This window comes from Salmo salar, chromosome ssa15 (assembly GCF_905237065.1).
Source record: "Salmo salar chromosome ssa15, Ssal_v3.1, whole genome shotgun sequence".
NCBI classification, from domain to species: Eukaryota; Metazoa; Chordata; class Actinopteri; order Salmoniformes; family Salmonidae; genus Salmo; species Salmo salar.
The window spans coordinates 77,051,018-77,078,688 of record NC_059456.1 but is presented as its reverse complement, the minus strand read 5'-3'; the positions used below and the strand labels follow the sequence as shown (position 1 = coordinate 77,078,688).

At 45.6% G+C, this 27,671-nt stretch overlaps 1 protein-coding gene across 7 annotated transcripts in view; it reads right to left on the bottom strand.

Annotated features, from left to right (window-relative positions):
* Positions 1-27,671, bottom strand: part of LOC106572085 (extracellular sulfatase Sulf-2-like) — a 182,218-nt gene that overhangs the window by 140,994 nt on the left and 13,553 nt on the right. For 6 of the 7 annotated variants that reach the window (XM_014145901.2, XM_014145907.2, XM_014145905.2 and 3 more), the window contains exon 2: positions 7,748-7,815. The gene's annotated coding sequence lies outside the window, so the exon portion shown is untranslated. Of the gene's footprint in view, positions 1-7,747; positions 7,816-16,664; positions 16,828-27,671 lie in introns of those variants that run through there. The other variant, XM_014145903.2, reaches the window with a different exon arrangement.

The window sequence follows — 27,671 nt, the reverse complement described above, 5'->3', positions numbered from 1 at the left end:
CTAGTTACCACATAATGATAACCCTGTCAGACCCCATCCACTAGTTACAACATAAAGATAACCCTGTCAGACCCCATCGACTAGTTACCACATAAAGACAACCCTGTCAGACCCCATCCACTAGATACTACATAAAGACAACCCTGTCAGACCCCATCCACTAGTTACTACATAAAGTCATCCCTATCTGACCCCATCCTCTAGACACAAAAATAAAGACTACCATATCAGACCCCATCCACTAGTTACTACATAAAGACAACCCTGTCAGACCCCATCCACTAGTTACTACATAAAGTCATCCCTATCTGACCCCATCCTCTAGACACAAAACTAAAGACTACCCTGTCAGACCCCATCCACTAGTTACCACATAAAGACAACCCTGTCAGACCCCATCTTCTACACATAAAGACAACCCTGTCAGACCCCATCCACTAGTTACTAAATAAAGACAACCCTGTCAGACCCCATCCACAAGTTACCACATAAAGACAACCCTGTCAGACCCCATCCACTAGTTACCACATAAAGACAAACTTATCAGACCCCATCTTCTACCACATAAAGACAACCCTATCTGACACCATCCTCTAGACACAAAAATAAAGACTACCATATCAGACCCCTTCCACTACTTACCACATAAAGACAAACTTATGAGACCCCATCTTCTACCACATAAAGATAACCCTGTCAGACCCCATCTACTAGTTACCACATAAAGACAAACTTATCAGACCCCATCTTCTACCACATAAAGATAACCCTGTCAGACCCCATCCACTAGTTACCACATAAAGATAACCCTGTCAGACCCCATCCACTAGTTACCACATAAAGATAACCCTGTCAGACCCCATCCACTAGTTACCACATAAAGACAACCCTGTCAGACCCCATCCTCTAGTTACCACATAAAGACAACCCTGTCAGACCCCATCCACTAGTTACCACATAAAGACAACCCTGTCAGACCCCATCCTCTAGTTACCACATAAAGATAACCCTGTCAGACCCCATCCACTAGTTACCACATAAAGACAACCCTGTCAGACCCCATCCACTAGTTACTACATAAAGACAACCCTGTCAGACCCCTTCCACTAGTTACTACATAAAGACAACCCTGTCAGACCCCATCCACTAGTTACAACATAAAGATAACCCTGTCAGACCCCATCCACTAGTTACTACATAAAGACAACCTTGTCAGACCCCATCCACTAGTTACTACATAAAGACAACCCTGTCAGACCCCATCCTCTAGACACAAAAATAAAGACAACCCTGTCAGACCCCATCCACTAGTTACCACATAAAGACAACCCTATCTGACCCCATCCTCTAGACACAAAAATAAAGACTACCATATCAAACCCCTTCCACTAGTTACCACATAAAGACAACCCTATCTAACCCCTTCCACTAGTTACCACATAAAGACTACCATATCAGACCCCATCCACTAGTTACCACATAAAGACAACCATATCAGACCCCATCCACTAGTTACCACATAAAGACTACCATATCAGACCCCTTCCACTAGTTACCACATAAAGACAACCATATCAGACCCCATCCACTAGTTACCACATAAAGACTACCATAGCAGACCCCTTCCACTAGATACCACATAAAGACTACCCTATTAGACCCCTTCCACTAGATCCCACATAAAGACAACCCTATCTGACCCCATCCTTTAGACACAAAAATAAAGACAACCACATCAGACCCCATCCACTAGTTACCACATAAAGACAACCATATCAGACCCCATCCACTTGTTACCACATAAAGACAACCCTATCTGACCCCATCCTTTAGACACAAAAATAAAGACTACCATATCAGACCCCATCCACTAGTTACCACATAAAGACAACCCTGTCAGACCCCATCCACTAGTTACTACATAAAGTCATCCCTATCTGACCCCATCCTCTAGTTACTACATATAAAGACAACCCTGTCAGACCCCATCTTCTACACATAAAGACAACCCTGTCAGACCCCATCCACTAGTTACTAAATAAAGACAACCCTGTCAGACCACATCTTCTACCACATAAAGACAACCCTGTCAGACCCCATCCACTAGTACCACATAAAGACAACCCTGTCAGACCCCATCCTCTAGACACAAAAATAAAGACTACCATATCAGACCCCATCTGCTAGTTACCACATAAAGACTACCATATCAGACCCCATCCACTAGTTACTACATAAAGACAACCATGTCAGACCCCATCCTCTAGTTACCACATAAAGACAACCCTGTCAGACCCCATCCACTAGTTACTACATAAAGACAACCATGTCAGACCCCATCCACTAGTTACTACATAAAGACAACCCTGTCAGACCCCATCCACTAGTTACTACATAAAGACAACCCTGTCAGACCCCATCCATAGTGCCAACTTTACAGTTGGCACTATGCGTTGGGGCAGGTAGCGTTCTCCTGGCATCCGCCAAACCTAGGTTCGTATGTCGGACTGCCAGTTGTTGAAGTGTGATTCATCACTCCAGAGAACGCGTTTCTACTGTCCAATGGCGGCAAGCTTTACACCACTCCAGCCAACCCGTAGCATTGCGCATGGTGATCTTAGATTTGCGTGCAGCTGCTCAGCCATGGAAACCCATTTCATAAAGCTCCCAAAGAACCGCTATTGTGTTGACGTTGCTTCCAGGAGCAATTTAAACTCGGTAGTGTGTGTTGCAACTGAGGACAGATGATTTTTACGCACTACGCGCCTCAGCACTCAACGGTCCCGTTCTGTGAGCTTGTGTGGCCTACCAACTCGTGGCTGAACCGTTGTTGCTCCTAGACGTTTACACTTCACAATAACAGCACTTACAGTTGACCGGGGCAGCTTTAGCAGGGCAGAAACTGACTTGTTGGAAAGGTGGCATCCTATGACGGTGTCACGTTGAAAGTCACTGAGCTCTTCAGGCAGGCCATTCTACTGCCAATGTTAGGCTATGGAGATTGCATGGCTGTGTGCTTGATTTTATACACCTGTCAGCAACGAGTGTGGCGGAAATAGCTGAATCCACTAATTTGAAAGTTGTAAATTAATGGTCACAGAGAGCTGATGTGTTGTGCACTAAAGTCCACAAGCGAAGAGAAAAGGTGACAGGAGGAGAGCTCGTAGATAGTTGGGAGAAGGAATTACTTGCAACTGTTGTACTAATCCTAGATCAGCTAGATGCAGGCAACAGAGTGCAAGGCGGTATAGAATCTGTCACTATCTGTCACCTTGATTACTCAATTCTCTCTACCTGTGCACCTACGTTGTAAACTTTTATCCACAGGCTTGGTGGTAGCAACCTCATGATGGGTATAGGGAAAATTCAAGTATCATGTAGTAGCCTTAACCTACTGACGTTACGTTGAGCTGGGTGAATGGAATATGAATGACAGTCAAATACATTTTATTTGTCACATGCGCCAAATACAACCTTAACGTGAAATGCTTACTTACAAGCCCTTAACTAACAATGCAGTTAAGAAATGTAAGAGTTAAGAAAATATTTACTAAATAAACCAAAGTAAAACTTTTTTTTAAGTAATAAAAAAATAAAAATAATAACGAGTAGCAGCAGAATTAAAAAAGGGTGGAGGTCAATGTAAATAGTCTGGTGGCCATTTGATTAGCTGTTCAGCAGTCTTATGGCTTGGGTGTAGAAGCTGTTAACCTGTTAGGGCTAGGGGGCAGCATTTGCACGTCTGGATAATTTTTTTTTACCCGATTTAATCTGGTTACTAATCCTACCCAGTAACTAGAATATGCATATACTTATTATATATGGATAGAAAACACTCTAAAGTTTCTAAAACTGTTTGAATGGTGTCTGTGAGTATAACAGAACTCATTTGGCAGGCAAAACCCTGAGACATTTTCTGACAGGAAGTGGATACCTGATGTGTTGTATTACCTTTAAACCTATCCCATTGAAAAACACAGGGGCTGAGGAATATTTTGGCACTTCCTATTGCTTCCACTAGATGTCACCAGCCTTTACAAAGTGTTTTGAGTCTTCTGGAGGGAGATCTGACCGAACAAGAGCCATGGAACGATGATGTCCCATTAGACACCTGGCGCGAGTTCATGTTGGGTACCCTCGTTCCAATACGTTATAAAAGAGTATGCATTCGTCCACCTTGAATATTATTCATGTTCTGGTTAAAAAAGGCCCTAATGATTTATGCTATACAACGTTTGACATGTTTGAACGAACGTAAATATATTTTTTCCCCTCGTTCATGACGAGAAGTCCGGCTGGCTTAGATCATGTGCTAACAAGACGGAGATTTTTGGACATAAATGATGAGCTTTTTTGAACAAAACTACATTCGTTATGGACCTGTGATACCTGGAAGTGACATCTGATGAAGAGAATCAAAGGTAATGGATTATTTACATAGTATTTTCGATTTTAGATCTCCCCAACATGACGTCTAGTCTGTATCGCAACGCGTATTTTTCTGGGCTCAGTGCTCAGATTATTGCAAAGTGTGATTTCCCAGTAAGGTTATTTTTAAATCTGGCAAGTTGATTGCGTTCAAGAGATGTAAATCTATAATTCTTTAAATGACAATATAATATTTTACCAATGTTTTCTAATTTTAATTATTTAATTTGTGACGCTGACTTGACTGCCGGTTATTGGAGGGAAACGATTTCCTCAACATCAATGCCATAGTAAAACGCTGTTTTTGGATATAAATATGAACTTGATAGAACTAAAAATGCATGCATTGTCTAACATAATGTCCTAGGAGTGTCATCTGATGGAGATTGTAAAAGGTTAGTGCATCATTTTAGCTGGTTTTATGGTTTTGGTGACCCTGTCTTTGAATTGACAAAACATTACACACAACTCTTGTAAATGTACTGTCCTAACATACTCTAAATTTATGCTTTCGCCGTAAAACCTTTTTGAAATCGTAAAACGTGGTTAGATTAAGGAGATGTTTATCTTTCAAAGGGTGTAAAATAGTTGTATGTTTGAAAAATTTGAATTTTGACATTTATTTGGATTCAAATTTGCCGCTCTTGAAATGCACCTGCTGTTGATGGAGTGCACCACGGGTGGCACGCTAGCGTCCCACCTAGCCCATAGAGGTTAAGAAGCTTTTTGGTCCCAGACTTGGAGCTCCGGTACCACTTGCCGTGCGATAGCAGAGAGAACAGTTTATGACTAGGGTGGCTGGAGTCTTTGGCAATTTATAGGGCCTTCCTCTGACACTGCCTGGTATAGAGGTCCTAGATGGCAGGAAGCTTGGCCCCAGTGATGTACTGGGTCGTACGGACTACCTTCTGTAGCGCCTTGCCGTCGGAGGCTGAGCAGTTGCCATACCAGGGAGTGATGCAACCACTCAGGATGCTCTCGATGGTGCAGCTGTAGATCTTTTTGAGGATCTGAGGACCCATCCATGCCAAATGTTTCCAGTCTTCTGAGGGGGAATAGACACTGTCGTGCCTCTTCACGACTGACTTGGAGTGTTTGGACCATGCTAGCTTGTTGGTGATGTGGACACCAAGGAACTTGAAGCTCTCAACCTGCTCCACTATCCGGTATGCTGTAATAGATATAAGGCCATGCTCATAAAAAAAAGAAATCATCCTCCCTCATTTTAAATGGCAACGACCGCCACTGGTACTGAGGGAACGATAAAATATTCCATAGTTGTTTTATGTCAATTTGACATCTACGGTATGTGTCAAAATGAATAATTATGGGTTTCTGCAGCTCTGACACAAAAGTGCTGCACTATTGCTGAGCTAACAAACCCCTGCAATATGGAATTGAAAAGATTCATCATGTTACCAGTGGAATGCTGCAATATGATGCAGAGCCCTGATACTGTAATTCCCGAGCCTAAGAAAACAATTGCATCTGCCTGAGCAGGTTAGTGAGCGTAGCTCTCACAGAACGGGTGTGACCTGCCTGGAGAGCAACTGCCTACATACCGAACGTCCCTATGGGACAAGCTATGTGGAAATTGTTTCTCTAGCCGACAGAAAGCAAAAACAAACAGAGGGGAAAAGCTAGGGATGTACCAGATCTTAGATGGGATGAGACGTTCCATTTGTGTAACCTGCTGGGTGAGCCTGATTTGTGGAGAAACTTTCCAGCTCTCTTATTGGCCAACACTAGGTAACGCAACAGAAGACAAAACAATAGGAGGGAGTGTGTGACTTCGATAATCTGTCCGTCACTTTTTCTTTCCTGTTTATATATCTTTCTCTGTCTCCCATGAAATCAAATCAAGTTTTATTTGTCACACGCTTCGTAAACAACAGGTGTAGACTAACAGTGAAATGCTGACTTACGGGTCCAACAATGCAGAGTTAAAGATAAATAAATACACAGTGAATAACAATAACAAGTAAAAATACCATGGCTATATACAGGGAGTACCAGTACCGGGAAAAACATACACACACACACACACGTTAGCTTCTCTCTTACGGCCGGTACTGAATATGCAAGATTTCAGCTGGAAAGTTTGGCATGTTGGCAGCATTTTTCATTTACAGTCTGATATTAACCTTTATAGACACTGGCCATTTTTGTACATCAAGTCAATGTCCTTTTGACAAGGCATGCGGTTTTAATCAGAAGATCTGTCTCAAAGACCAGATTGGCACTAAGCACTTTGGCCACATGAAAAACACCCTATTCAACACAGGGAATTAAGCATGCGTCCCTGAGGGGCCACTGTGTTTAGGATCAGCGTGGCAGATGTGTTGTTGCCTACCCTTACCACCTGGGGGCGGCCCGTCAGTTTTGCGCGCTCCCTCAAAACCTGAGTCATCTTAAGCATTGTGTTGTGTGACAAAACTGCACATTTTAGAGTGGCCTTTTATTGTCCCCAGCACAAGGTGCACCTGTGTAATGACCATGCTGTTTAATCAGCTTCTTGATATGCCACACCTGTCAGGTGGATGGATTATCATGGCAAAGGAGAGTTGCTCACTAACAGGGATGTGAACAAATTTGTGCACAACATTTTTGAGAAATAAGGTTTTTGTGCATATGGAACATTTCTGGGATCTTTTATTGCAGCTCATGAAACATGGGACCAACACTTATCATGTTGCGTTTATATTTTTGTTCAGTATAGATATTTTGTCCAAATCGTGCAGCCCTAGTGTGTGTATGCTCATTCCCCTGCAGCACATTGTCTGAGACCATACTCCCTCATTAATCAGAAATGTGAAGCTCCTGCTCTTACCAATCAGCGGGTCCAGCTGTGCCAAGCAGGGATGTCGTCATGGGAGGGGGCGGAGGGCACACCCACAACACCCTAGAGCCCACACCGACCATCAACCCCACGTCCCATTTTCACCCCTTTCATTCTTTACTCTCCTCCATCGCTCTTCCCCCTTTTCTCTCCCTCTCTGTCACTTCTGACAGGCTCGCCCCAAAGCCAACCACACCCCCAGTGCTGACTCGGAGCACTGCCGTCGTCCGTCCATCCCCCTGACAAATTACTCTATTCTGTGTTGTGTGAGAGCGCAGAGTTGGCGAGAGCTCTCTGCAGCCACCACTGACACTGTCAGAGGGATTCAGCCTAGCTAGCAAGGGTGTTAAGACAGACAGAGACAGAGAGGCAGAGACACCCCCTCCTCTCATCAAGACCAACCCCCCCCCCCCCTCACAGCAGCAACACCACCGTCCCTCATCGTCTGTTCCTCGTCAGGACGCTACCCCCGTCACTCACCTGTCAATGGAAGGTTGTCTTCTCTGGGGATGTGGGAGTCTCTTTATGTTTGGAGAAGCGGCTGGGCTCTGTGAAAACAAGCACAAACAGAGCAGGGGTCATCTCACGGTGAAGGCCAACACAAAAGCAGAAGTCAGAACTAAAGCGCCTCTTTCTTTCCGTCCTGTATACCCACCCCTCCTTCCCTCCCTTTCTCCTTCCTCGCCCAGGCTGCCAGTGATTTATTTCACCTACAGCTTGAGTCCCGTCTGCTTTGAAACAAGATGGTGAGAGAAAGAGAGAGAGGGGGATGGAGGGAGAGGCGCATTTACAATTTGCAATCAAAAGACTTCAATGTTCGCCTGTCTCTCTCTGCCCGTCCTTCGCCCCCCTCTCTGTCCCTCGCTTTTGCTCTTTTTCGCTTTTTGTCAGACTCCAGGTCTGAGTGGAATACTGATGTCAGGGTTTGAGAGCTGCAATTGAACAAAAAAAAATGACTTTCTGCCCTCTGTTTTTCATGCTGCACTTTGTGCTGCCAATTCCCACTGCTGAAATAAAACTGAGCGAGGGGCTTAGGGGGCGGCGAACACAACCCTGCGACAAATAGCCTGCGTTTCTGGACCTTTATAGGGCCTGGCTACAGAGAGGAGGAGCAGGAGGAGGGGGGGGGGGAGCAGGGGGAAGAGGAAGAGAGGCTGGAGGGATGACAAGTTCATTCAGACAACCCGGGAAAAACAGAAACAATTACAGCTCTGAGATGGAGGCTGCAGCGGCTTAGGGATATCGCAGAGCACAGACTTAATGTCACTTAGCTAGAAAGCTAATGACAGTGTGGGAACAACTACAGCCCAGGGAGAGAGAGAGAGGAAAGAGAAAGAGAGAGAAATCTCTCCATCTCCCATCAGATGGAAATGCCACTCCGTCAATCACCCTGATTAGATAATACATATTCAACAGCCTTCCAGTCTGCCTGTGAGCTACCTTCCCTGTGAGCTACCTTCCCTGTGAGCTACCTTCCCTGTGAGCTGCCTTCCCTGTGAGCTGCCTTCCCTGTGAGTTGCCTGCCTGTGAGGACACTGGCTGGGTGCATGAGGAGAGGAGGAGAGCAGCGCAGATGGAGGTGCTGCTGGAAAGTGCTCTGATTACTGATCTGATCTAGGTACAGTGTGACTGCCTGGCCACTGCCATGGGCTGGGAGGGGAGAAACATCGAGCTGACATTGACAGATATACCACTGTGAGATCACTGTGGTTCACAGACTCTGATCACTGATCAGCCCTGAACAGGCAGCATCAGGGGAGGAAGACAGTCAAACACCCACCGCTGATTCAACCACAGCCCATCAAGCAGAACACAGACACCACCCTGTAGGTGCAACATTAAAAGAGTGCCATCTGTGGGGCGAGACGGTGAGTGTGTGTGTGGCGTGCTACACCACCCCTGTTCTCTCTGTGTGAATACACTTGTTTTCTCTCCTTCTCTCTCAGCTCTTCTCTCCCTCTCTTTCTCGCCATTTCTCCATCCTCATCCCTCCCTCTCTCTCTGAGCCGTCTCGCTCTCTGGCCGATGGGAATCAATGGCATGAGATGGCTTTGTTTCTTCCCACAGCTTTTCCCCCTCCTTCTGTGACAGCAGTCAGCACTCAACACCTTAACCACAGAGCTACAGTACAGTGGTACCCTCATCCTGCCTGCCAGGGGAGAGAGAAAGGGATGTGGGGGGATGGGAGGGAAAACAACACGCTACAAGACAAGTTACATGGCAGGAACACAACACACAACAGAGTTCTCCAATAATGGACTGACACTGGTGCTTTCTCTCCCGTCCCGTAGCCTATACACCCCATTCACAGTTACATGCCCTATTCAATAAAGGAGTGAATTCATCTGTATAGCTCAAGGACTCTCCCTTCACACCGCCTGTCCTTGAGAACATCATTTGAGAGGAGAGTGCGCACACACAAAATAATCCAAACCGCACGCACGCACACACACACACACACACCACCGTGGCGTGTACACATATAGGGGGCTCACAAAACCACACACAGACTCCGTATACACCACCTTGATGGGGGGGCACAGAGCACACTGTACCTCGCCCCGTCTGGCCCCTCCTACCCCCTCAGACCAATGATGTGGTCCTCAGTGCGGAGTCAGAGGACAGGCAGTGTATTGTGTTGTGTAGGGCTGGGAATTGCCAGGGACTTCACAATACGATACTATCATGATACCTTGGTGCCGATACGATATGTATTGGGATTCTATACTGTAATTCAATTGAGATTTAATGTTCCAAACATATTGCTCACCATATGTCTGCCGCAGAGGGACTAGAGAGAGCCATGAGAAAACGACTTGGTGCAGGTACAGCCAACTAGCGCAAAAATATTGCGATACTGTCAAAACAATATGATATATCGGCAAAAATAATATCCCGATATGTAACTGTATGGTTTCTCCCCTGTCACTAATGTTTTTTTTTAGGCCAGAGCGCTGTACGGATCACAGAGCCACAGCTAAGGCTTCTCTGCTCTCTCTCTGCTCACTGAACCAGAGCAGAGTTCTAGGCTCCATCCCAAATAGCACCCTTTTCCTTATACAGTGCACTACTGTTGACCAGGGTCCTGTCATTACAGGCCCCTCCACCACCAGGCTGATTTATATCTACATTCACATTACATCTGAGGCTCTTTTCATCACTGAGCCCAGCACCGCAGCCAGCTCCTGGGTCACATAACTAAACATGATGACCAATTCATGTCTCCACAGTCCCCCCCCACAATCCTGAAATGAATACAATGTTTATAACAGCGGCTAATTAGTACTGAGGAATAGAGAAAAAGTTACAGGCACATATCGGGCTGACTTGATCTTGAAATAAAAGAGTAGAAATAGAGATATTTAGCCACAGCTATTTCTCCTAGCGGTCTTCTCCCTTGAGGACATGTTATTTTTAATGTCACTCAGGCCATCGGTGGACCCGTTCAACTCTACGCTTTCCAGAAGAGCCTCTTTCCTCCACGGTCAGCCCGAAGTGACAGTGTGTCATGGCGTTAATTGTGCCGTGGGTTTCGGGGATGAGAGCTGACAGGAGTGTCCGTGGTGCTCGTCCGCTGGATACTCTGGCCGGCACGCACAGAGAGATGTTTCCTCTCACTGTTCCCTGGTGGAGCTCCAGCGACAGGAGGAACTGACTCTGAGACCAGGCCTGCCTGGTGCTGAATAATTGAGATGCTTTCAGAGGAGGGTAAGATGAGCTGATGGTGCTCCAGTGAGCGGGACCCTTCCGGTCTAGCGCCGTTTAGACTAAACTCACGCAGCGAGACGAGACCCACGGCCCTAACTCAACGGTAGTTGTGTGTCTCCAGGAGAGGTGAGGGAGGGGGCAATGGCTTTCTGTCTGTGTACCGTGCTGTGTCTAAAATATAAAAACCATTAGGCCTTGTGTCTGTTTTGCACGTATATTCACATCAACTACAACAGGGAGCCATTTGCTGTGACAAACACAGGCAGTATATTGGAAAAATATGGAAATATGTGTCTTGGATTGATAAGACAGTGAAATGCATCTGTTTTAGGGAGCGGGAAAAGCCGCTAAGGGCTCAATTAATGTGCTGTTTCCCTGTGTTACTTAGCACCCTGTAACCTGCAATTCACACAGACAGCAAACAACAACAGTCAAATCAGCCAGGGGCGATTAAACAGTCTCCATCCAAGGCAATAAAACACACACAGAGAGAGAAAGACAGTGTGTGTGTGTGTGTGTGTGTGTGTGTGTGTGTGTGTGTGTGTGTGTGTGTGTGTGTGTGTGTGTGTGTGTGTGTGTGTGTGTGTGTGTGTGTGTGTGTGAGAGAGAGGAAGGAGAGAGAGTGAGGAAGGAGAGAGAGAGAGGAAGGAGAGAGAGAGAGGAAGGAGGGAGGGAGAGAGTGAGAGAGTGAACACAGCTCTACATGGGCACTCTCTTACCCTGCGACTCAATTGAGCAAAAACATGCCAGCCGCGATAAACCCAGGCTGTTATATCAGACATAAATGTGCACTAAAACAGCAATGTGCATTAGGCCTCGTTGTTGTTGTTCTACACTATTTCCATTCTACAGACACTTCTGTTCTCTCTAAAACTGGCCTCCTCCAGGACCCATAAGAGGATTCTCTCTCTCTCTCTCTGTCATATAACATGTACTCATACAGACACACTCGTGGTTGGTATAAATATAGGTGGAGAAGAAACCTCTGCAGAGCTCTTATCCTCTGTTCCTCTAAAAACACCCTTCAGAGTAGATAAGAGCTTCACCACGGCTGACAATTACCCTTCCACTGGGGCCAAGGACAGCTCGTCTCGCCAAGAGAGAGAGAGAGAGAGTAGATTCCCTTTCAAAAACCACAAATGCAATCCAATCGTTATATTTTCCGGTTACTGACCAAGGAGGACAGATGAAAAGATCAACGTCAATTACTGTAATCACCCTCTATCCGCATACTACTTCATCCCAGATCCACTTGACTAAGTTACATTGTCCAACTCTATGGACTGTGGTTTATTTATGGACCATTCTGATAGGGAGGAGTTCAGGGAGGTCAAGGGTGGTATTTGAAACAAATAATTGTTAACTGTATTTAATTTGTTTATGCTTTGTTCTTTTTCATTCCCTCTAAAAGAATATTGTGTCTAAAGACGTACATTGTGGCGATAACATAATAAAAATCTATTTTCAAAAGGCCTTTGGAACATCTTGGTATTCATACAATATCATTTTGGAGACCTCGGTTTTTATCTAAATATTCAGCTTTAGTCAAGTCCTGAGGTGCAGTACACATTCATTTAAGAGTCTAGACTACTAAATACAGTTGAAAATGCATATATTCCATAAGATCCATTCCAGAATGGCCCACCACAATCACTACCAGCATGTCTGTATGAGATAATCCTGATCTGAGAGCGTCTGACTGATCTGGAAAGCAGAGGACTGAAGCCAGGAGTCAGAGGGGAGGGGAGGGGTGGAGAGGTGAGGGGGGTGAGTGGGTCCAGACTGCCTGGCTGACTCTACCAATATCTTCTAGCCTCCTAAATCCATTCCAGTATAGACGCTGCTACCTTCAGGCGGCACAACATTAATTCCAACTGTGATACCCCCTTCCCCCCGTTCATCCCTCCATCCCCCCCGTTCATCCCTCCATCCCCCCGTTCATCCCTCCATCCCCCCGTTCATCCCTCCATCCCCCCCTCCCCACCAGAAGCCTTTCTTGCACCCAATTAGGCTGTGCTGTACCGATCCTCGGAACCTCCTTTTAATGACTGCATAGTAGAGTCAATGATAATCTCTCTTTTATCATTCTCTCTCTTTCTCATTCCCTCCATCCTCCTCTGTCTCTCCATCCATCTCTTGACAACAGCTACAGCCGACAATGCTCTAGCATTAATGTACATTCATTGATCAATCAGTCTGCCTGCCAGTGGTGCTGGGTGATATAATATAAGGTGGAAAATCACAATAGACTATTGTAGCTGGGGAAAATCCAATTTCAGAGAAGTGTAATCCTACTGACAGACCTTATTTACAAACTGCACACGATTTCCTCAGTTCTCCAAGGCAGTGAGAGGGGAGTGCCTTCCTGCACAGGGGATGGGAAAAATAGTGGAGAAAAGAAAGGAGGGAGAAAAGATACACAACTTAGTCCCACTGCCTTCTCAAAAGAGTCATAGCAGTCAGGTACTCATCAGCCAATGTGACTGGAAATTGCCCACCCACAGTCTCTGACCCTGGTCCTCTGGGAGCCCTCTCCTTATAGATGTCTGTCTGTCAGTCAGCTGTGAGTGACAGGAGGAGGACTGGGGCACGTTTTCACTTTCCTTAATGTCGCTCCCTAGAGACAGACATGCCTGGAGGGGAAACCTGAGGACTTGAGAAACATGCTTAAGAGATGAAAATACCTTCACCTGCACTAAAGGGCTGTGGCTGAACTGTCCTTTTTTGGGGAATCCTGATCAGATGAAATACTACGGAGTATGAATATTAGGGGAGAACTATAAGCCTACAGAGGGTTAGAACTGATTCCTGTCTGTTCTATGTGAAATCAACACACTTTTCACACACTTCATTATTTGTAAATCTCAGTCTCAAGGGCTGGCTGTGAAACTTGTGTTAAAGTATGAGGCGAGTCAGGGACAGATGGTGTTTGAGTGACAGCGCTGGTCCTTCGTTAGACAGCCAGCAGGACCAGCCTTTGTGCTCCTCATTGCTGTTTTTAATGATGTTAACAAGGCAGCGAGAGGCGGACCATTTGTTTTTGCCTCGCAGGAAGGCAGGCAGTGGGCTGGGCCCCATCTGACAGCACACCACTGGATCCACAAACACAGAGCCCTGTCAGGGCCATGTCAGACTGAGACGCTCCAGTTAGTACCTGCTTCCGTAATTACACTAATTAGACTCTCTCCTCACACAACACTGCCTTCCCACCACATACTAATCCCTGTCGATCACAAAGCACCCTTCATGACAGTCGCCCTCCTCTCTCGCTATTGCACACTCTCATTCTCTCTCCCTCCTAGGATCCATCCAACAGTATAACAAATGTAATCACTGCATCAATACAGCACACTCATGGCTGGTGGAAGATATCTGAAACCGTGGGACTGATTTCCTCTACAACAGTTTGGGTTGGGGACAGTGTGTATGTATGAGACCCTAGACCCATCAGCATAGTATGGATGACTGGTGCCTGAGGAAAACCACTTAGAATGTTGTCCACAAACTTCCATACTACACAAACCATCTTTTTCTCTCTCTTCCCTGTCCCCTCCTCTCTATTTCTCTCTCTCACAAATGCATCACCCAAGCACAACCAGTCAGAGAGTGAGGGTAGAGCCATTATTAAATTGTTTACAGCTAAGGGTCAAGTTTGTTCTGTCAATCATGGCAAGTGCCAATGAGCCCTGGCAGCTAGGAATCATGGGGCACTTGTAAAGAAACATTGCTGGCCTCTCTCTCGCTCTCTCTCGACAGGCAGGTCTCTGGATCTCTCATCCCTTGCTGGTGGTGGTGAGCTTTACGTGGATTCCTGTCACTCAGGATTACTGACAACACAAATTGGTGCATTGAAAGACTTTACAGAGAAACCCCAATGTCCTGACACTTCACAGAGAAACCCCAGGGACCTGCTGCATTCAAACACTTTCCAGAAAAACCCCAATGTCCTCAGAACCATTCTGGCAGGGTACAATCCCAATCCATCATTGACCATGGAAGACTACACAAGCCATTTGTAGGCAAGTAGGCAGGTATTTTCCTGTCATTGTAATCCTTGGGCTGTCCGCCTAACCATTTTTGTTGGGTTGACAGTCCAAACAGATTAAAATAAATAAATAATAATACATATTTTTGGGAAATACATTTCCAGGATGGAAAAACGCTTTCAGGGTAAACTTAAACGGCTAAAACCAGATATAAAGTATGTAGAAAAGATAATGGACCTATATATTCTTAAATAATATAATCTTTGAGAGCAAAAATTCCCAAAACAATGAATATTTCAGTATTCATTTTGTCCAAGACACAAGCAAACCTGTACAGGGCCATGGCTGCTCTGTCCTGACTAGGGGATCGGTGTTGACTGAGTCCCAGGCTCTAATCTCAGGCCTCTTCAGGACAGGTCGAACTCCCACTTCCTCCCCCTCTCTTATTGGCCTCTTCAGACAGTCCAACTCCAAACATTGCTGAGGCCCATGCTGAATGATCTGACAAATTTACACCGTCATGATGTATTGGCCCACACTATCCAATCGATGACTGTCTAATTAAAACTAATTTATCATTGTAAACTGCCGAATCTAAACCCGATTCATATATCAATACACCAAGATAGAGTAGGCAATAACATACGGATAAATTGTCACCTTAAGAAGAGAGGTCAAAAAAAGAGAAGGGTGTATAACAGAAGGGGAGAAGAGAGACAACAAAAGACAAAGGACAAAGGGAGAGGTATGTGTTTATGAGATTGACAGACCGTGTGGAGGGTAAAGGCATCAGAATGCTTCAGTTCGGCTAGCCAAACGAGTGTGCTCGCATACTCCCTTAAAAGACAGAGAAAAAAGCAGCAGTAGTGCTGTTTGTCCATTTTGAGTTGCCGTAGCCAGTATACACTTCCTCAAAATAGTCAGAATTGATCTAAGAATTCTCAAGAAATCTGTCATAAATTTATGTTTTTGCAGAGATCTTAGTAGTGCAATTTTGCATCTAACTAAGATGTTTGGTGCAGTATTTCTCAGTGAAAAAATGTGCATGAAAATGAGTTGTCTCTCGTTGAATGACAACAAAGACTTTATTGAAGAATCCCTACTGTTCACCAACAAAGAGGTGTGGACTTCGGCTTCGGGCTTGCCTCCAGAAAAATTTGTTGTGTGCCCGAAAAACCCTCACGGAAGTCCATATCGAACAAAAACGTCACAAAATGTTGTCATAATACATGCACAAACTCTTCCAAACTGTTTCTTTGAAGCATGAGGGACGCCTTAAGTGTGACTGACTGCTGGTACCAACAACACGCAAAGCCCAGCATGATGCCAGAGGGACAGCGATGCCCTCATACCCCGACACACACAACCCCAACCCCTCTGGCCCCCCAATGAAATATACATGAGCTGATTGCCCGTTTGTCATCATTTATTCAAGTTTAGCGTGACAACTCCTATGTCTGTGTGTGTGTGTGCGTACATGCGTGCGCACGTCAAGTAAAGCGTGTGCGGTGTGAGAGTGGGAAGATGAGCAGTGTAGGTGCAAGAACACAGTAAGATGACACATTCAGAGTGCAAGAAAGGATCGAGAGAGGAGAAAGAGTGGCTAAGCAATAGAAAGTGAACGAGGGGGAGGCGGGAGGGGAGGGGAGGGAAGAGAAGGTGGATCTCAGTGGAGCGTGAAATGAGTGCTTGAGCGGCTTTACCTGGTGGTAGATAGTTAGAGCGCTGTGCTGTCTGGGATTCACCTGGCACTCTGATTCCCTCACACACACTGCAGCATGGACAGGTCTACTCTGCTCTCCCCCCTGTCCCCCTCCCACGCTCTAGTTTAACATTCTACCCCCATATCTTTCTCTATCTCCTTCCACTCTCTCTCCTTTCACACTCTCTCTCTACCCTTTTCTACACTCTCCCTTTGTGATGTTTTCGACACAGCCATTCTCCCCTCCCTCTGTTTCCTCCCTCTACCCCTCGCTCCCCCCTCCCCGTCTGCTACCACTTCCTGTCACCTTATCTGGGTGCGTGTCTCTCGGAGGTGGCAGCAGGCGCCTGGTGGTGAGGTGGCAAGCCAGGCAGACTTCTATGGGATATCATCCATCCGTCAATAAACCTCTCCCGGCTGAATGGATCTGTTGCGGCTCAGAGCAGAGCCACAGGCCCCTCTTAAAGCCAGTGAGCAGCCGTCACTCAAGACAGGCAGCCGCAATGCTAGAGAGAGACAGACAGCCGCATAATGGCAGCAAGGTCAGGTTGAGCTGAACAAGAGGAGTGCCAAGAGTACGTAATGATTTACGCTAGAGAGGGAGAGGTATTTGTGTACTAAAAGTCATCTCTCTCTCTCTCCCACTCCCTCCTTCTCTCCCAGTCTCTCCCTCCCTCCCCCAGAGGTAGGGGGTGGAGGTGGGGGTTAGAGGTGTGGAGAGAATTTGCTATACGTGCAGTAAGGGAACAGAGGATGAATGTTTCAAGTGGTTTATAGAAGCTTTACAGGGTTAGGGTTAGTGAGAGGGGGAAGTTGCTAGAGGTGAAGGTGTAGCATGGGTCTCAGATAGAGGTGTATGGGGTGTTAGGGGGGTGGTGGTGGCTAAGGCCCAGCATTACTCAGCTGCCTGCACATTCCTGGGCCCCCAGTGAAAGTTGCCTCTGTGAGAGAGAGAGAGAGAGAGAGAGAGAGAGTGAAGCCGGGGATGGAGGTGGCAGAGGGGGGTCGGGGGGGGGTCAGCTGACTGATGGGCCATGCTGTTTATCTTGGCCTGCTAATACAGTAAGCACCATTCTGTAGGGTCAGAGGCATGTTCCATACTGAGAGAGGGTGAGAGAGAGAGGAGAGAGGCGGCAAAACCAGAGAACCAGAGATATAGGCTACATACTATGGGACACACACACACACACACACGCGCACACACACACACTGTAGAAGTGAAAGTAACAAAAAAGTAAGAACTGGAAATCACAAGCGTTGCTGCTTGTCTTAACATGAGTGGTTAAGTGCTCTGGTTTAGCACTCAATCGAATAACTTATCAGTCCGGGGAGGAATTGCTAAACATTTTGTCTGATACGATGACAGCACCCAGTACTTACATTGTATTTTCCACAGATGCAGTGACAAATGTAACAGTGTATAAAAGGTCACAATGCTTATTGCCTCATGTTATGAGTCGCAACACTGAGCACATCCAGCAATGCTAAAGCTATATGCACAGCAGGAACAGGAGAAACTGTACTAAACGAAGACCATTGCTCAACACTGACTGACTACCTGTAAAACACTAATGACAGCCTTCTTAGGCCATTGCAGGTAGCCTAAATATTAAAATGGTTGTAAACAGTCAGAGGACACATCCCAGTATCAGAACCACATGAGTGTTGTCTCCTGCAGCTGCCCGGTCCCCACCCACAGACAGACACATTTACATTACATTCGAGTCATTTAGCAGACACTCTTACCTGAGCGACTTACAGTTACAGCCACATGTCACAGTCATAGTAAGCAAAAGAAAGGGCCTGTTTCCCAGAAGAGCTCTCTCTGTCACTCCTCCTGATGTGGTGGCAACACACTTCTGAACACCCTGACAAACTAGGGATGGTCCCCCACCCTGGTGACATCATGAACACCTTCACACACACTCCGACACACGCAATACGTGCACAAAAATGGACACACACACACACACACACACACACACACACACACTAAGACACATGCACACAAACACATATGCACGTATGAAATCCCACAGTTATATCCACACCCATGCTTGCAATACCTCTGTGGAGCGACAGTGGCTGTGAATTAAGAACACCCTGCTCCCCTCCACACTTTGTTTGCCTCTAACAATGTCCAAGCGCTTTCCAAGACGAATCCAGGAAGTCGACCTTTTCGGAAGTTTAAATCCGGATCAAACCCGATCTGTTCCGCCTCGCCTCCCCCTCATCGCTTCAACAGCTCGGTCATCTCACAGGGAGAAAGAAAGAAAGAGAGGAAAAAGGGAATACAATCCATTGAATCCTTTGATTGTGTTTAAAGCAGAGTCAAGTTCAGTTCTGTGAAGTAGTGTTGAGGAAACAAGTGTGACAGGAGAGGAAATAGCTGTTTTTAAGCGTTTTATTGCGCTGTGCGGAGTAGTTGGTCTCTTTTAACACAGTGTTACAGCGTCTCTTGTTGCCTTGTAATGTCATGTAAGGTGTGAACGTCGCAGTTATGTTGTGAAGAGCTGCTCCTCTCACCCCGGGCCTCTCTCTGGACCAGCAACGTGTTTACAACACTTGCACAGTGGAAGGTTTCTGAACACAGATTCAACCTGACACTCTGGAAGACTAATGAACACAGATTCAACCTGACACTCTGAAACACTAACATCCACAACACACACACACACACACACACACACACACACACACACACACACACACACACACACACACACACACACACACACACACACACACACACACACACACACACACACACACACACACACACACACACACACACACACGTACTGAGACAACAGCTGCCAGCTCATCATCTCACAGTACACAAAGGAACAACTAGTCCCTTGTGTAACCCCATGACTCTCACTGCTGCTAACAGAGCCAGATACATGGACTTCAAATGTACCAGGTGTACAACTGCAGCAGGTATCTCTGGATAGCCTGTTCCCAGGTAGGAAACATGACAATGGCAGAGCACCTTCTGGACTTTCTGTTCAATAACTCACAACCTTAAAATAGGTTTCTAGAGGGGATTTCTCAGAGCTATTGGCCTGGTAGATCTTCCTGTGTGAGTGAGTCTCTTCAGTCCCGCGGGCCAGAGGGAGGGGGGGCCAGGGGGGAGTGGGCTGAGGAGGAGGGCGATATAAACAGGGGCAGGACTTTACAGAACACCCAACATCCCCACATCAGTTTCAGCATGGCTCAGATGCGTTGGGGCTGTTCGGGCATAGCAGCACAGTTTAAATAATGGAGGTAAAAAACATCAAAACAGAAGCTCCAGGTGTCCTCCTCCTCCATTACTATGTCTCCCCCCTCAGCCCCACAGTCAGGAGTGGCTCCCCCACTGCCCCCGGCCTGACACACGTACGCACCGACACACACACACAGCCAACTCCCTAGTGGGAGTAGACATCGACATGAATATTGCATCCGGCAGGCAGGACTCAGGGAGAAAGTGGGTCTGGAAAGTGACTTAGTTAGTCAGACTGGCCCATTTGGGACACAGCAGGGGTGAGGAACGGGAGGAGAGGGTGAGAAGGGGGGAGGAGGAGAGGGGGAATGAGATGGCGCTGAGAGGGGAGGGCATGTAGGTAGACAGAGGTGAGGGTATTGGGGACATATTCTGAGACCACCTGTCACTACTCTCTCTCTCGTCCGTATTTCTCTCTCTCGCCCCTCCACTCTCTGCCTCTCTATAATAAATAAACAATTCTGTGCTTGTTCCTCTTGCCTCTACAGTACACCGTTTTCTTTTCCTAAGCCAAACTACCCGACACTAACGACTGGCATGATTACATCACTCAGCCTGTGCTCCTGCTCCGCCGGGCAAAATATTCACAGTGCTTTAGCTTTAGCTGGCTGAGCTCCTTCTGCGCCGCTGTTCCCTCGACATGAGAGCACTGAGGCCTCTGTGTCTGCATACTCTGGCCCCGCTGTGTGTGATATTTTGTGGGTGTATATGTGTGTGTTTTGCATGGGGTTCGGCACCACAGGGCGAGTGGGCACAGTCAAGGCTGGTTTAAGTGGGAAACAGAAAAGGAACCGGCAGTATGACACTGTGACACCACTCTGTGTTCAGCATTGCTTACTTTGCGTAGAGTGTGAACCGTACAGGAGTTAAAGGGTTAACTCCCTTCAGTGTTTCCTCCAAGGAGCTCAGCTCTGCCGCAAAGGAGCTGGGTTATCAAAACCAGGACAAACCCCATAGCACAACTCCAAAGATAAAAGGATTGTCTTCATATACAAATCGGTGTCTATACAGTGTGATTCTTTGCATGCTTCTGCGTTTGTGTTTGTGTGTGTGTGTGTGTGTGTGTGTGTGTGTGTGTGTGTGTGTACTACAGACAGGTGTGAGGTCCCAGTTCACATCAGGAGAGGAGAGGATTTCGCAGGATGTTCAGGGCATTCCACATATCGCGCTGATGTTCCGTGGGTTCTGTTAATCCCGGGTTCTTAGAGAGGAACACAGCTGGGCTGGGATACAGGGATGTTTTTCACTTTTACACAACAAAGTGAAACAAACCCCACTCAACCCACACATACTGTTGATCACTCCAGTCACTAACGCAGACAAAGAAACACACATGCATGAAACACGCCAGTACACACACACACACACACACACACACACACACACACACACACACACACACACACACACACACACACACACACACACACACACACACAACAACACAAAAAACAGTCTTTCGGGCACACCGGTGGAACATAAACACTTTCTACACCTAGACATTCACACAGAGTAATCCTTCACAGGAAGCGTTAAAGACAGTTTAACCCCTGCCTTCTTGGTACTAATAGTTAGAGGGTGAACAGAGACTTGAACATGGGGTACAGAACAAACAATCTCCTTCACAGCCACGCAGCCCCCAGACAGACTCACCTCTACTCAACCAAATGTAAACAGTACCATGCACGGCTGTTGCTGCTTCGGCTCTGTCCAAAATGGCACCCTATTTTCTACTTAGTAAGGACTTTTGGCCAGAGCCATGCTATACTGAACAAAAATATAAATGCAACATGCAGCAATTTCAACGATTTTACTGAGTTATAGTTCATAAGGAAATCAGTCAATTGAAATAAATTCATTAGGCCCTAATCTATTGATTTCACATGGCTGGGAAGGGGTGCAGCCATGGGAGCCAGGTCCACCCATTGGGGAGCCAGGCCCAGCCAATCAGAATGAGTTTTTCCACTCAAAAGGGATTTATTACAGATAGAAATACTCTCAGTTTCATCAGCTGTCTAGGTGGTTGGTCTCAGGTGAAGAAGCTGGATGAGGAGGTCCTGGGCTGACGTGGTTACACGTGGTCTGCGGTTGTGAGGTCGGTTGGACTTACTTCCAAAGTCTCTAAAACAATGTTGGAGGTGGCTTATGGTAGAGAAATTAATATTAAATTCTCTGGCAACAGCTATGGTGGACATTTCTGCAATCAGCATTCCATTAGCACGGTCCCTCAAAATTTGAGACATCTGTGGCACTGTGTTGTGTAACAAAACTGCACATTTTAGAGTGTCCTTTTATTGTCTCCAGCACAAGGTCTACCTGTGTAATAATCATGCTGTTTAATCAGCTTCTTGATATGCCACACCTGTCAGGTAGATGGATTATCTTGGCAAAGGAGAAATGCTCAAATGTGCGCACAAAATGTGTGAGAAATAAGCTTTTTGTGCATATGGAACATTTCTGGGATCAACATGGGACCAACACTTTACCAACAATTTGTTGCGTATGGGGCATACAACAATCTCAGCTCTGTAGATTTTGCTGCGAAGAGACAGAATCAATAGATCATTTATTCTGGTATTGCCCCTATGTAGCTTGTTTCTGGTCTCAGGTTCAGGAATGGTTAAAAAATCACAACATGCACTTGAAATGAACCTTAAAAATAGTAGTGTTGGGTGATTTGGAAAGCCATAGTCAAAGAAATAATAATACTTGTAGGAAAGGTTTTCATCTTTAGCTCACTATCTATGGATAATATACAATTAGAAAGTTTTAACAATTTGGTAAAACATCATAGCACAATTGAAAAAATATGGCACATGGAAACCAAGCAAGGGTGGTCTATGTTGATAGGTGGGATTCGCTGAGAGTGGCTGAGATGTTTAGGATTAAAGAGCTTATGTTTGGTAATACATTATTGTTATGTGACTGCTTACAGTTGAAGTCGGAGGTTTACATACACCTTAGCCACATACATTTAAACTCAGTTTTTCACCATTCCTGACATTTAATCCTAGTAAAAATTCCCTGTTTTAGGTCAGTTAGGATCACCACTTTATTTTAAGAATGTGAAATGTCAGAATAACAGTAGAGAGAATGATTTATTTCAGCTTTTATTTCTTTCATCATATTCCCAGTGGGTCAGAAGTTTACATACACTCAATTAGTATTTGGTAGCATTGCCTTTAAATTGTTTAACTTGGGTCAAACGTTAAATGTAGCCTTTCACAAGCTTCCCACAATAAGTTGGGTGAATTTTGGCCCATTCCCCCTGACAGAGCTGGTGTAACTGAGTCAGGTTTGTAGGCCTCCTTGCTCGCACACACTTTTTCAGTTCTGCCCACAAATTTTCTATAGGATTGAGGTCAGGGCTTTGTGATGGCCTCTCCAATACCTTGACTTTGTTGTCCTTAAGCCATTTTGCCACAACTTTGGAACTATGCTTGGCGTCATTGTCCATTTGGAAGACCCATTTGCGACCAATCTTTAACTTCCTGACTGATGTCTTGAGATGTTGCTTCAATATATCCACATAAGTTTCCTACCTCATGATGCCATCTATTTTGTGAAGCGCACCAGTCCCTCCTGCAGCAAAGCACCCCCACATGATGCTGCCACCGCTGTGCTTCATGGTTGGGATGGTGTTCTTCGGCTTGCAAGCTTCCCCCTTTTTCCTCCAAACATAATGATGGTCATTATGGCCAAACAGTTCTTTTTGTTCTTTTGTTTGTTCTTTTTGTTTCATCAGTTCTTTTTGTTCTTTTTGTTTCATCAGACCAGAGGACATTTCTCCAAAAAGTACGATCTTTGTCCCCATGTGCAGTTGCAAACCGTAGTCTGGCTTTTTTATGGCTGTTTTTGGAGCAGTGGCTTCTTCCTTGCTGAGCGGCCTTTCAGGTTATGTCGATATAGGACTCGTTTTACTGTGGATATAGATACTTTTGTACCTGTTTCCTCCAGCATCTTCACAAGGTCCTTTGCTGTTATTCTGGGATTGATTTGCACTTTTTGCACCAAAGTGCGTTCATCTCTAGGAAACAGAACGCGTCTCCTTCCTGAGTGGTTTGACAGCTGCGTGGTCCCATGGTGTTTATACTTGGGTACTATTGTTTGTACAAATGAACGTGGTACCTTCAAGCGTTTGGAAATTTCACCCAAGGGTGAACCAGATTTGTGGAGGTTTCCAATTTTTTTTCTGAGGTCTTGGCTGATTTCTTTTGATTTTCCCATGATGCCAAGCAAAGAGGCACTGAGTTTGAAGGTAGGCCTTGAAATACATCCACAGGTTCACCTCCAATTGACTCAAATGATGTCAATTAGCCTATCAAACGCTTCTAAAGCCATGACATCATTTTCTGGAATTTTCCAAGCTGTTTAAAGGCACAGTGAACTTAGTGTATGTAAACTTCTGGCCCACTGGAATTGTGATACAGTGAATTATAAGTGAAATAATCTGTCCGTAAACAATTGTTGGAAAAATTACTTGTGTCATGCACAAAGTAGATGTCCTAAGCGACTTGCCAAAACTAGAGTTTGTTAGCAAGAAATGTGTGGAGTGGTTGAAAAACGAGTTTTAATGATTCCAACCTAAGTGTATGTAAACTTCCGACTTCAACTGTATATAAAAGTACCATGTATATAAAATGTGTAAGCAAAATATATATGGAAAATATATATGGAAAATGCATGTATATGTAGCAAAAAAGCTGTAAAAAAGCTAAGATATTTGTCCTCCAAAGAGGGGGAGTGGTGGAGGGGTTAAAAAAAATAAAAAAAATAAAAGAATAATAATAATATATATATATATATATATATATATATACTGTGTGTGTATATACACTGCTCAAAAAATAAAGGGAACACTAAAATAACACAACCTAGATCTGAATGAATGAAATAATCTTATTAAATACTTTATTCTTTACATAGTTGAATGTGCTGACAACAAAATCACACAAAAATAATCAATGGAAATCCAATTTATCAACCCATGGAGGTCTGGATTTGGAGTCCCACTCAAAATTAAAGTGGAAAACCACACTACAGGCTGATCCAACTTTGATGTAATGTCCTTAAAACAAGTCAAAATGAGGCTCCGTAGTGTGTGTGGCCTCCACGTGCCTGTATGACCTCCCTACAACGCCTGGGCATGCTCCTGATGAGGTGGCGGATGGTCTCCTGAGGGATCTCCTCCCAGACCTGGACTAAAGCATCCGCCAACTCCTGGACAGTCTGTGGTGCAACGTGGCGTTGGTGGATGGAGCAAGACATGATGTCCCAGATGTGCTCAATAGGATTCAGGTCTGGGGAACGGGCGGACCAGTCCATTGCATCAATGCCTTCCTCTTGCAGGAACTGCTGACACACTCCAGCCACATGAGGTCTAGCATTGTCTTGCATTAGGAGGAACCCAGGGCCAACCGCACCAGCATATGGTCTTACAAGCGGTATGAGGATCTCATCTCGGTACCTAATGGCAGTCAGGCTACCTCTGGCGAGCACATGGAGGGCTGTGCGGCCCCCCAAAGAAATGCCACCCCACACCATGACTGACCCACCGCCAAACTGGTCATGCTGGAGGATGTTGCAGGCAGCAGAACGTTCTCCACGGCGTCTCCAGACTCTGTCACGTCTGTCACATGTGCTCAGTGTGAACCTGCTTTCATCTGTGAAGAGCACAGGGCGCCAGTGGCGAATTTGCCAATCTTGGTGTTCTCTGGCAAATGCCAAACGTCCTACACGGTGTTGGGCTGTAAGCACAACCCCACCTGTGGACGTCGGGCCCTCATACCACCCTTATGGAGTCTGTTTCTGACCGTTTGAGCAGACACATGCACATTTGTGGCCTGCTGGATGTCATTTTGCAGGGCTCTGGCAGTGCTCCTCCTGCTCCTCCTTGCACACAGGCGGAGGTAGCGGTCCTGCTGCTGGGTTGTTGCCCTCCTACGGCCTCCTCCACGTCTCCTGATGTACTGGCCTGTCTCCTGGTAGCGCCTCCATGCTCTGGACACTACGTTGACAGACACAGCAAACCTTCTTGCCACAGCTCGCATTGATGTGCTATCCTGGATGAGCTGCACTACCTGAGCCACTTGTGTGAGTTGTAGACTCCGTCTCATGCTACCACTAGAGTGAAAGCACCGCCAGCATTCAAAAGTGACCAAAACATCAGCCAGGAAGCATAGGAACTGAGAAGTGGTCTGTGGTCCCCACCTGCACAACCACTCCTTTATTGGGGGTGTCTTGCTTATTGCCTATAATTTCCACCTGTTGTCTATTCCATTTGCACAACAGCATGTGAAATTTATTGTCAATCAGTGTTGCTTCCTAAGTGGACAGTTTGATTTCACAGAAGTGTGATTGACTTGGAGTTACATTGTGTTGTTTAAGTGTTCCCTTTATTTTTTTGAGCAGTATATATATATATATATATGTATAGTTGAAATATATATATATATATATTTTAATAATTGATTAAGACAATTTGGAAAAATTTGTTGCGTTTATATGATATTATTCTTCAATATAGATGAATAGGCCCAAACTACAAGGATTTTTCATTTCACTAAAGCAACGTTTCCCTGGGGAAGGTGCAGGTTTTGGCTTTTGCCCTAACACTACACAGCTGATTCAAATTATCAAAGCTTGATGATTAGTTGATTATTTGAAGCTGCTGTGTAGTCTTAGGGAAAAAAAACAAAATGTGCACCTCTTGGGGTCCCCAGGACCGAGTTTGTTCCCTTTAGTGCAGGGTTTCCCAATGAATAAGATGGCGCCGATAGACATGGTCGCCTGGTTCCTGTCTCCTAAGCGAATTTGCAGTACTTGTTATTTTTTATTTTTTTATTTGTCACTTTATTAGCTCAGAAAGTTTTTTGCATTATTACATACAGCCGGCAAGAACTTTTGGATATTAGAGCGATGGTAACGCAACAGCATTTCAACCAGAATTACGACTTTCCTGAATTGGATCTTTTGTTGGTACCCCCCAAGGCAATTCCACTTATCCCAGAGGCTGCTCCAAGACGCCGGCAGCTGAGAAGAGTTATTCGGAGTGGACTTTTAGTGTGACTCAGGAGGCATGCATACCATCCACCGGTTCCGAGTATATTACTTGCTTATGTTCAGTCCCTGGACAATAAAGTAGACGAGCTCAGGGCGAGGATCTCCTTCCAGAGAGAAAACAGGGACTGTAACAACTCTGTTTCACGGAATCATGGCTCTCTCCAGATATACTGTCCCCATCCATACAGCCAGCTAGGTTCTCAGTACTCTCTCTCTCTCTCTCTCTCTCTCTCTCTCTCTCTCTCTCTCTCATATATATATATATATAGTTGGTGATTTATTTAGAATTCAAGGCACACTTAACCAGCATGGCTATCACAGCATTCTGCAGCGATATGCAATCCCATCTGGTTTGCGCTTACAGGGACTATCATTTGTTTTTCAACAGGACAACGACCTAACACACCTCCAGGCTGTGTAAGGGCTATTTGACCAAGAAGGAGAGTGATGGAGTGCTGCATCAGATGACCTGGCCTCCACAATCACCCGACCTCAACCCAATTGAGAGGGTTTGGAATGAGTTGGACCGCAGAGTGAAGAAAAAGCAGCCAACAAGTGTTCAGCATATGTGGGAACTCCTTTAATACTGTTGGAAAAGCATTCCAGGTGAAACTGGTTGAGAGAATGCCAAGAGTGTGCAAAGCTGTCATCAAGGCAAAGGGTGGCTACCTTGAAGAATCT